Raw genomic sequence first — 12402 nt, forward strand, 5'->3', positions numbered from 1 at the left:
GAAATAGAAAGATACATCCTAGATGGGAAACCCAAAACTGTAATTGAGGCAGGGGAGATTGGAGCCAGATGGGTGGAGGTGGCAGAGAAGAAGAAAACTGGTCGCAGTTGGAGCGGAGACCAGAAGGGACCACCCCAGACCACACCCTATTACCGGGGGCCGCCCAAAGCCCCACCTACCTCCCAAAGAACCCTCCAGACCCCTTATCGTCCCACCACCCCGTTCTCCAGCAACCCTCCTCGCCCCAGTGACCCGTCAGCTGGACGATGTTTTAAGTGTAACGAGCTGGGGCATGTAAAGGCCAACTGCCCCAAGAACCCCAACAGATTACAGTTCATTGCACCGGAATCACACCAGAGGTCCACAGGCCCAGATACCTCCCAGATACCCTTGGAGCGGAGGGAAACTGTGAGTGTGGGTGGGAAGAAGGTCACCGCGTGGAGGGACACCGGAGCACAAGTGTCAGCTATCCATGCTTCCTTAGTGGACCCCAATTTAATCAACCCAGAGATCCAAGTGACGATTCAACCCTTCAAGTCCAACTCTTTCAATTTGCCTACAGCCAAGTTGCCTGTCCAGTACAAGGGCTGGTCAGGAATGTGGACTTTTGCAGTCTATGATGATTATCCCATCCCCATGCTGTTGGGGGAAGACTTGGCCAATCATGTGAAGCAGGCCAAGAGGGTGGGAATGGTCACCCGCAACCAGGCTAAACAAGCCGTGAGGCCTAGCTCTGTTCCGGAAACTTCTATCAGGACCCAGTCAGAGGTGATGGACCTGGACCCCAGGCCAATGTCTGCAACAGCAGTAGTGGATCCAGTCCCAGAGACCCAGACGGAACCAGTCCCAGAACCGGAACCAGCCGAACAACCAACACCAGACCCCGTGTCAGCACTGAATCCAGTACTTGCAACCTCAACACCAGAGGGCCCCACCGAACCTGAACTGGCAGCAGCTGATAACCCTACACAAGAGGCTCAGCCGGAGCCTGAATCCCAACATAGTGCACCAGCGGAGAGCGGTTCACAGTCAACAGAAACAGCTCCATCCCCTATATCGCTTCCAGAGGGACCAAGCCTAGGTCCACAATCCCATGAGGAACTGATGTCTCCAGCATCAAGGGAACAGTTCCAGACCGAACAGGAAGCAGATGAAAGCCTCCAGAGAGCTTGGACGGCGGCACGGAGCAACCCACCGCCTCTCAGCTCTTCTAATCGATCCAGGTTTGTTGTAGAAAGAGGACTTTTATACAAGGAAACTCTTTCTGGGGGACACCAGGAAGACTGGCATCCTCAGAGACAGTTGGTAGTTCCAACTAAATACCGGGCCAAGCTCTTGAGCTTAGCCCATGATCACCCTAGTGGCCATGCTGGGGTGAACAGGACCAAAGACCGTTTGGGGGGGTCATTCCACTGGGAGGGAATGGGCAAGGATGTTTCTACCTATGTCCAGTCTTGTGAGGTGTGCCAAAGAGTGGGAAAACCCCAAGACCAGGTCAAAGCTCCTCTCCAGCCACTCCCCATCATTGAAGTTCCATTTCAGCGAGTAGCTGTGGATATTCTGGGTCCTTTTCCGAAAAAGACACCCAGAGGAAAGCAGTACATACTGACTTTCATGGATTTTGCCACCCGATGGCCGGAAGCAGTAGCTCTAAGCAACACCAGGGCTAAAAGTGTGTGCCAGGCACTAGCAGACATTTTTGCCAGGGTAGGTTGGCCCTCCGACATCCTCACAGATGCAGGGACTAATTTCCTGGCAGGAACTATGAAAAACCTTTGGGAAGCTCATGGGGTAAATCACTTGGTTGCCACTCCTTACCATCATCAAACAAATGGCATGGTGGAGAAGTTTAATGGAACTTTGGGGGCCATGATACGTAAATTCGTAAATGAGCACTCCAATGATTGGGACCTAGTATTGCAGCAGTTGCTCTTTGCCTACAGAGCTGTACCACATCCCAGTTTAGGGTTTTCCCCATTTGAACTTGTATATGGCCGTGAGGTTAAGGGGCCATTGCAGTTGGTGAAGCAGCAATGGGAGGGATTTACACCTTCTCCAGGAACTAACATTCTGGACTTTGTAACCAACCTACAAAACACCCTCCGAACCTCTTTAGCCCTTGCTAGAGAAAACATACAGGATGCTCAAAAAGAGCAAAAAGCCTGGTATGATAAACATGCCAGAGAGCGTTCCTTCAAAGTAGGAGACCAGGTCATGGTCTTAAAGGCGCTCCAGGCCCATAAAATGGAAGCATCGTGGGAAGGGCCATTCGTGGTCCAGGAGCGCCTGGGAGCTGTTAATTATCTCATAGCATTCCCCACCTCCAACCGAAAGCCTAAGGTGTATCATATTAATTCTCTAAAGCCCTTTTATTCCAGAGAATTAAAGGTTTGTCAGTTTACAGCCCAGGGAGGAGACGATGCTGAGTGGCCTGAAGGTGTCTACTACGAAGGGAAATGTGCTGGTGGTGTGGAAGAGGTGAACCTCTCCATGACCCTTGGGCGTATGCAGCGACAGCAGATCCAGGAGCTGTGCACTAGCTACGCGCCAACGTTCTCAGCCACCCCAGGACTGACTGAACGGGCATACCACTCCATTGACACAGGTAATGCTCACCCAATTAGGGTCCAACCTTACCGGGGGTCTCCTCAAGCTAAAACTGCTATAGAACGGGAGATCCAGGATATGTTACAGATGGGGGTAATCCGCCCCTCTGAAAGTGCATGGGCATCTCCAGTGGTTCTAGTTCCCAAACCAGATGGGGAAATACGTTTTTGCGTGGACTACCGTAAGCTAAATGCTGTAACTCGCCCAGACAACTATCCCATGCCACGCACAGATGAACTATTAGAGAAACTGGGAAGGGCCCAGTTCATCTCTACCTTGGACTTAACCAAGGGGTACTGGCAGGTACCGCTAGATGAATCTGCCAAGGAAAGGTCAGCCTTCATCACACATCTCGGGCTGTATGAATTTAATGTACTCCCTTTCGGGCTGCGAAATGCACCCGCCACTTTCCAAAGACTTGTAGATGGTCTCCTAGCGGGATTAGGAGAATATGCAGTCGCCTACCTTGACGATGTGGCCATATTTTCGGATTCCTGGGCAGACCACCTGGAACATCTACAAAAAGTCCTTGAGCGCATAAGGGAGGCAGGACTAACTGTTAAGGCTAAGAAGTGTCAAATAGGCCTAAACAGAGTGACTTACCTTGGACACCAGGTGGGTCAAGGAACTATCAGCCCCCTACAGGCCAAAGTGGATGCTATCCAAAAGTGGCCTGTCCCAAAGTCAAAGAAACAGGTTCAATCCTTCTTAGGCTTGGCCGGTTATTACAGACGATTTGTACCGCACTACAGCCAAATCGCTGCCCCACTGACAGACCTAACCAAAAAGAAACAGCCAAATGCTGTTCAGTGGACCGGAAAGTGTCAGAAGGCCTTTAACAAGCTTAAAGCGACACTCATGTCTGACCCTGTACTAAGGGCCCCAGACTTTGACAAACCGTTCCTAGTAACCACAGATGCATCCGAGCGTGGTGTGGGAGCAGTTTTAATGCAGAAAGGACCTGATCAAGAATTCCACCCTGTAGTGTTTCTCAGCAAAAAACTGTCTGAGAGGGAAAGCAACTGGTCAGTCACTGAAAAAGAATGTTATGCCATTGTCTACGCTCTGGAAAAGCTACGCCCATATGTTTGGGGACGGCGTTTCCACCTGCAAACCGACCATGCTGCACTAAAGTGGCTTCACACCGTCAAAGAAACTAACAGAAAACTTCTTCGGTGGAGTTTAGCTCTCCAAGATTTTGATTTTGACATCCAACACATCTCAGGAGCTTCTAACAAAGTGGCTGATGCACTCTCCCGTGAAAGTTTCCCAGAATCAACTGGTTAAAATTGTCCTTGAGATGTGGAAAATATTGTTAGTCTTTATGTACTTGGTAGTATATTTAGAGATGCATGTGTCTTATTAACTCTGTTTTCCTAGAGCTCCAGGAAGAAATCCCAGCCAGTGTTTCACCCTAGCTGAGATTTGGGGGGCGTGTCATAAATATAAAGGGAAGGGTAAACCCCTTTGAAATCCCTCCTGGCCAGGGGAAGCTCCTCTCACCTGTAAAGGGTTAAGAAGCTAAAGGTAACCTCGCTGGCACCTGACCAAAATGACCAATGAGGAGACAAGATACTTTCAAAAGCTGGGAGGAGGGAGAGAAACAAAGGGTTTGTGTGTCTGTCTGTAGTCGTCTTGGCCGGGGACAGAACAGGAATGGAGTCTTAGAACTTTTAGTAAGTAATCTAGCTAGGTATGTGTTAGATTATGATTTCTTTAAATGGCTGAGAAAAGAATTGTGCTGAATAGAATAACTATTTCTGTCTGTGTATCTTTTTTGTAACTTAAGGTTTTGCCTAGAGGGGTTCTCTATGTTTTTTTAATCTAATTACCCTGTAAGATATATACCATCCTGATTTTACAGGGGGGATTTCTTTATTTCTATTTACTTCTATTTTTTATTAAAAGTCTTCTTGTAAAACACTGAATGCTTTTTCATTGTTCTCAGATCCAAGGGTTTGGGTTTGTGGTCACCTATGCAAATTGGTGAGGCTTTTTATCCAACATTTCCCAGGAAAGGGGGGGTGCAAGTGTTGGGAGGATTGTTCATTGTTCTTAAGATCCAAGGGTTTGGGTTTGTGGTCACCTATGCAAATTGGTGAGGCTTTTTATCCAACATTTCCCAGGAAAGGGGGGGTGCAAGTGTTGGGAGGATTGTTCATTGTTCTTAAGATCCAAGGGTCTGGGTCTGTGGTCACCTATGCAAATTGGTGAGGCTTTTTACCAAACCTTGTCCAGGAAGTGGGGTGCAAGGTTTTGTGAAGTATTTTGGGGGGAAGGACGCGTCCAAACAGCTCTTCCCCAGTAACCAGTATTAGTTTGGTGGTGGTAGCGGCCATTCCAAGGATAACGGGGGTAATATTTGTTACCTTGGGGAAGTTTTGACCTAAGCTGGTAAAGATAAGCTTAGGAGGTTTTTCATGCAGGTCCCCACATCTGTACCCTAGAGTTCAGAGTGGGGGAGGAACCTTGACAAATGGTGTGTATGTTTATGAGTGCTAGCAGGTGTCTGGGCCTTGTAGGTCAGTTTCTCATTAGAAGAAAAATCAGTGAAGTAGAGTCTGGGTATTTTCTTAGGGTAGCTTCTTTATTTTCACTATGTACACCACACCTTGTACAGAGGTTGCTACAAATGGTATGTGTGTAATCACTGCCTCCATAAATCTCAGCAAAACACCAGAGAGCAACTCTGCCCCAAGAATTGACTCTTGTTAGATAGGTTAAGGCACTGAAGAGGAAACTATCTTGCTGTTTGCAACAGCTCCCCCAAAAAAGAAAGTGAATCAAAACACTAACATAGCATTGTTCTGTCTTTGGAGAAATGCTCGCTCACTAACCAACAACTTTTAAGACTACTTGAAGCAGCAGCGTCATGTGACGACTGCCATAACAATAAAAGAAGTTCAAAGTACGATGGCTAAATTTTTATTATTATTTAATTAACTAATACCACTGTATAGCTGTCTGGCACAGTCTCTCCAAAGATGTTAGAGAGTCTTACAAACATTAGGACCACCTTTTACTTGGCTATGGCACAGATGCACAGAGGAAATAAAGGGCAAATAGCCTTGTACACCCTGTGCAAGGGCAAGGCACAGCAAGGTCATCCCTGTACTCAAAGGATCTGAGACCAGCCACAGTCTAGCTCTGGTGAATTATAAAGTGTCCCTACACTTTGATTTTGCATGCCGATATAGTCATATTGCATTTAAAGCAAAGATCACTGGACTTTCCTGAACTCCTATACCCTCTGCAGCAGACTTGGTCAGTTAGTATTAGCTTCCTCCAGTTTTATAGATGGTGTTGGGGGATCAGTGGGCTGGCCATTTTCCAGTTTTAGCGAAGTAACAATGAAGGGTGCATGCCAGAGAACAAACGCTTTCCCCCCTTGCATATTTACATGCCTGCCACTGCTTCCTTGCTGGGGTGGTGATGAGTGGAAAGCTACACCAGGCTGAGCTGCCAATGCCTGACATGACACCATGCATAGGGACCAGACAGTGGCTGGAGCAGCAAGATAACATTCAGAAAGAGATCGCTTTGGCTGTTTCCAATGGGATTTATTTCTCTACATGCCTGGTAAGACTCGACCTAATGCTTTAAAGTTTACGCTGCTTAAGGAGAAAGGAAAAAAAAGGGAATACAAAGAAAACCAGCAGGTGAGATGAGATCAACCAGGAGATAAAAGATAATAATGTGAGTCAGTTTTATTGTGTGTATTATAATGGCATCTACTGAGATGAGGGCCCCTTTGTGCTAGGCACTACACAAACACTGAGTAAGTGACAGTCCCTGCTCTGAACAGCTACAGCCTAAGTAGTTGAGTGAGACAAAAATATTCCCATTTCTATATTACAAATGGGGAACTGAGGCATAGGGAGATTAAGGGAATTTGCCCAATGTCACATTGGCAGGTCAGTGGCAGAACCAAGAGGTGACCCTGCATAACTTGAGTCTCAGGACATTTCTCTATCCACACAGCCATCCTTCCTCTCAACAGTCAGCACACATACAATCCATTTTATACAGCGTCTAAGACAAAAACTGCATCCCAAACTCACACAGGTGCTGGTGCGTGGCTTTGGGTGGTGCTAAATCAGTAAATCTGCTGGAAATTTCCTCAGTCCAACTGCATCACCACCTGGCATTTAAACCAGTAGCTGTCGAATACTCTCTACACATCCTTCTCTCCTGCACCAGCTACCCTCCCTATTGCCCATTTTCCCTGACGAATTCTGCATTGCTCTTGGTCGTTCAGCGAACCATCAAGAAATGGCTCTGCGGGCCCCAGCCTATGGTTGGAGGACTGCTGCTGTGTTTAAAATGTTTACTGTGTTAAAGCAGGCGGGTGAATTTTCCTCTGTTCAGAGTGAGCGGCTTCAAGGGTTGAGCACCGAAAAGTGTTCTTCACTCCCTTGCAGACCTGCCCTTCCTTCCCACTTAGCAGCAGACAAATGAGAGCAGAAGCAATCGCTTTGGGTCAATGATTGCTCATGTCGCTCCCGATTAATATGCTTTTCCTTGGACAAACACGTGGCTTAACTGAGTAACCTTGCTATATTGTCAGTGCACTTAGGCTCTGCCCTCTTAGTGCATGGCTGTATTTACTGTAGATGACAAAAACAAAAAACAAACCCTACCTAGTGTATTTGTCTGCTTTGCAGCCCCCATTAAATTGAGGAGTCATATATTCCACACCTGCTACTCTCATTGTTGTCATTTCTTCAGACCTTTCGGCAAAACGGCACCGAGATTGAGAAGTATGTAAGCACCCAATGCCCTGAGCGGTTCTGAAAATCTGGTCCCTTATTTTGATGCCTAAATGGGATTTGAGATCTCTGAAAAACCCAGCCCAATGTACACATTCTGCATCAGCATCATCACTCCCTTCATCTCTGCCCTTTGCCCCTTCACATTGATCACGGAAACCGATTCACTACAGACCCCCAGCCCACTCATGCAGCTGGTAGTAATCTTGCTGTTGGTTAAGGTCATGAGTTCAAGTTGCATGGTACATCTTGGACACTAATGCCAAGTTGGATTTGTAAGGAGCTGCTCTTTGACGGAGACAGTAACATGAACCCTCCAGTGGATGCCCAGACAGAAGTTAAAGATCCCTTAAATAATTTTCCAGAGGGTTAGTTTCCTGGCTAGCAGTCCTTCTCAGCACAATGCTCCCAGGCGTCTCAGGCTTCATGGAAGCTATTGCTCAGCACATAATGATTTCTTCGTATCCTGTCACCGAGGTACCAGTTGCTAACTCATTATTGTGAAGTGTAATAATCAGATGGGCTGCAGCCCAGACAGTCAGGCTCTTACCAAAGAGTTGCAGTGATCAAAAGCTAGAAATAGAAACCAGGAGGCCTGAGGCAGGCAGAACAGAAACCCAGAGAGGAATGGCTTTGTAATTAGCCGAACAGAGGAGAGACTGAATCTGAGAGGCGTTTTCCTCTTGGCTGTCCAAAATGAAAAGGAATAGCAGAGGGGGGCTTTGACAAGCCATCAGCAACAGGATGCAGTGGCCTGCTAGAATGGCAATGAAGAGAAACGATGCATAACTTTGAGAGGCAGGAAAGAGAGGTCCTGAAGGGGCTCACTAGAGACTAGACTGTGACAGTAGACACAGCCATGAGCAAGGCACAGTGGATATACTGCCTCAGCCCTGGAGCAGCATTTTGTCTGGGATACACCCTGAGAATCGGTCCCTCTTCCCCTCGAGTGCAGGGAGGGATTATTTGCTCATTTGCTGCTGGCATAAAGTGACACAGCCAATGACGATGCTCCCCGAACCAGCTTATCTGGGCTCACCAGTGAAGAATCCCAACCCTCACCTGCCTATTCCCTTGTTAGGAGTTGCAGGTACACATTGCCCATTTCCTCCTGCCAGCTCCAGTTTAAGGAAAGGATGGATGGCCCAATGGTTACAGGACTAACCTAGAACTTATGAAACCCACACTCAGTTCCCAGCTCTGCCACAGTGACCTTAGGCATGTCACTTAGCCTCTCTGTTCCTCAGTTCCCCATCTACAAAAAAGAGGATAAAGCCCTGCCCTGCCCTGCCTCACAAGGTATTGTGAGGATAAATACATTAGTGTGTATGGAGTGCTCGGATACTACAGTGATGAGGGCCATTAAGTACTTTAGATATATACAAGGTCCGAATAGCTCATGTGAAGGGTGGAAGGTGTCTTACTCCTACTTACCCCCTAGCGGAGCACATAATCCAAGTCACAGTCTAGCCCTATCTGAAACTGGCACTAATACAAGCTGGACTGACCACGCAAAACCTTACTATCATTGAAAACGGTCCTAGACTCAGACGAGTGATGAATTAACCTAGGTCTTGTCACACCAGCAAAGCTGCTGGAATTGAACGGTAAAGTGACCGGAGATACATGGAGTGTGAAAGACGTCGTATGAAACCAAAGCTCTCATCGATCTCCAAAAAATAGTAACAACTGTGGTTTTGTAGTCAACCCCGGAACAATGTCCTTGCATAGAACATATTGTTCTTAGTAGATCAGTAGAGCCGAGAGGCCTCCGCTGTGCTCCACTGTGCTAGGCTCTTTCAACAAACACGGTAGGAGTCAGCCCCTTCTCTGAAGTGCCCTGATTCAGCAAAGAAGGCAGTGGTGCCTCAAGAGACCTGGGTTTTCCCAGGTCCACCACAGATCTGCTGAGTGACTTTGGGCCTGTAACTTCTCTTGTTCTGTGACTCAGTTTCCCATATCACCTAATATTTCAAGCAGCTAAAGAGGGGCTGGTACTCAGGTTTGGCCCATCCACCCCTCCACCGATGGAGAGGCAGACAGGCCATATTTGATTGGTATTGCGGCCTAACACACACGGGGTTGCAATGCCACTCAAATTTGGCCCCTCCTCCCCTCCATTCGTGGAAAGGGAAGGGCAAGTGAGCCAAGTTAGACTGGGATTGTGATCCTGTGGACCAGGCTGCAATGCCATCATTTGGAGGACCCGATTCCAAGTGCAAACGATGTTACTTTCAGTTGAGACAGGGGATTTGGGGTTTCAAAGTGAGACAGTCCAACAAAACCTGGGAGGTCTGGTTTCCTCACCTGTGAAATGCGGACAATGATACTGGCCACCTTAGTACAGTGCTTAGAGATCTACAGCTGAAAAGCTCTGTATAAGGGACAGCTATTGTTATTAAGTATGTGAGTAGTCCCATTAGCTGTAGAAGCCTTAGTCATATGCTTAAATACCTTGCTCACTCAGGGCTTTGGACTGGGAGCTCTTCAGAGCAGCCACTGAAGTAAGCAATGTGGATGTACAGCACCTAGCACATACTATTGTAATACTAAAAATTCCTTACCGATCACCTTGGTACTTGAACACAACATAAAAAGAGCAACATAGGAAAATGGGGGTGGGGAGAGGAAATATTACTATACCCATTTTACAGATAGGCAACTGAAGCAAAAAGAGGTGAACTGATGTGCCCAAAGTCATTCAGGAAGTCAGTGGCAGAACCAAGAAATGAACCCAGGTTCCCTGAGTCCCAGGTCAGTGCCTCAACAAGTTCATCCCACCTTTTCTTCCACGTAGCTAAAGCGGATCAAGATGGGAAAGATGGCTCTGTGGTTAAGGCACAGGACTGGTGATCATCAGATCTCATGCCTAGTTTTCAGAAGTGCTGAGCACCTCCATTTTCTATTGATTTCAGCTGAAAATCTCTGACAAAAATCAAACCCTCAATACATAATATTCTCTCTCTGTTTCCCACCTACACATCCTTTCTCTTCAACTCCCATAAATACCAATTTTTTAAGGAGGGGGCGGGGAGGAGCAGTGAAATTTACAAAGCATGTCAGCCTCTGGGATATTTCTGCTGGCAGCCCTGAATGATGCATTACTTTCATACATCCTCAGAACAATAGCACACGAGTGATGTATTACAGCAATGGATTATCCAAATGATGATAGTCTGATGATAGAGTGTCGCTGTGCTTTATTACAGTGATGTTGGCTGGAATATTTCAGGCATGCCAGGCGACTTTCATTTAGGTAAAAACAAGAATTAATTTTGAGATGTGGGAACAAGTTAAAAAAGGGTGTATTTATAGTACATTGAACAATTAATTATAATTTCATTACTGTGCTAAGTATAGTAATGTCTCTGTTTGCAAGGAAAATATCTCACCACTACAGCATGCTTGGGTAGTAAAATACAATATTTCTCATTCACCAGTGACCACTGCTTACAATTCATTGGTTTACATTTCAAAGTGTATTTTAAAAAAAAATTCTGAAAAGAACTAATTTCTAAATCCACTGGCTTTAAACTACAGAAAGCCCAGTGACTGGTAGAGTCCAATGTTACTTATATAAGAGCTATTACACTGGTGTAACTCTATTGCCTTCATCGGTTATTCTTGATTTACTCCTGTGTAATTAAGATCGGAATCAGTCCCATCATTTATTACATGTTACATTGAAATGGTGACTGTTTATTAACTCCCTTCTAGTACTCATCAACACATGTGCAGTTGTTGCCATTTAAAAATCATTTTCTCCACATCAGTATTTAGATACCAAGGTGACTGGGAGAGCGAATTAGTGTAGATCAGATAGGAGTGCACAGACATATTATTAAGAAAGGCAAACTCATAGGCTAGGATTTTCAATGCAACTTAAGGGGGGGTAGGTGCCCAACTTCTATGGGATTTCAATGGGAATTGGACACAACTCCCTTAGACGCCTTAGAAAATTCTAGCCCTAGTTTATTCAGATTCTCATGTTCACACTTCACCCACTAAAAGATCACATATCCTGACACACTCCTAGGCTCCGTCTTGCCAACATGCACGTCTGCGACTTGTTGAACCTGGAAGGCAGCGGAAGCAGTGTGGACAGGCACTCAGTAGTTTCTGCACCGTGTTGTGAATTTCGCAGCTGTGCGAAATGGGTGCTCCAGGCTCCTCCGCAATACCTTCTTTGGATACTTTGCCATAATTTTGTTTTGTACCCAGATGCCAAGGTGATCGGCTCTTTGGAAATACCACACACACAGATTCGTGGAGGAAAACCGGGGGAAGAGGAGCTACATCATCATCATAGAGTGCTCTCCATTCATAAGAATCACTGATGTAAGAATCAACCGTATAGAGTGATCCAAACCACTGGGACAAAAATCATTCCGACACTTAACCTATACTCTGCTTGTAAGACTCAATCGTTTATAAGAATCAAATCATCTGGGACTATCATCCTTATACAACAGCCATTCACTGAAGAGAACTGCCATAGATTACAAATAAAACAAGATGGCTTTCCATTTTTGTCTGTAACCAGTGTCCACTTCCTTGTCTGGGACACCCAACACAGCACACAAGCCACTCCTGTACCTGCATGTCCAGCAATACCCCCAACTGGCTGCAACAACAGCCACACAGCAATCCTGCTGGTGTCCCATTGCCTTGAGTGGAAGGATAGCATTCCTCCAAACAGAGAGAGCTCACGCTCATTTGCTCAGTCTTTGCACAGTAGGGGAGGATTTGGCCTATACCATGGTTTAAGATGGATTTTTTTGGTTTAGATTAATCCTATTAAAAAAGTGATTATCCTAAACTGAAATAAGCCACTCAAATGGAAATAAAAAGGTCTATAAACAAACTTGAACCAATTTAACTAAACTGGGTAAAAAAAAAAAGATCCATGTTTCGGCCTTGCCTACATGGGAAAGTAGCACCAGTTTAACTTCATATTGATTTTAAACTGCTTTAGCTAAACTAGATGCAAAAGCCTGTGCGGACATTTACCTTGGCTTAAACAAGG

The sequence above is a fragment of the Lepidochelys olivacea genome (genome assembly GCF_965140295.1).
Source record: "Lepidochelys olivacea isolate rLepOli2 genome assembly, chromosome: 26".
In the NCBI taxonomy this organism is placed as follows: Eukaryota; Metazoa; Chordata; order Testudines; family Cheloniidae; genus Lepidochelys; species Lepidochelys olivacea.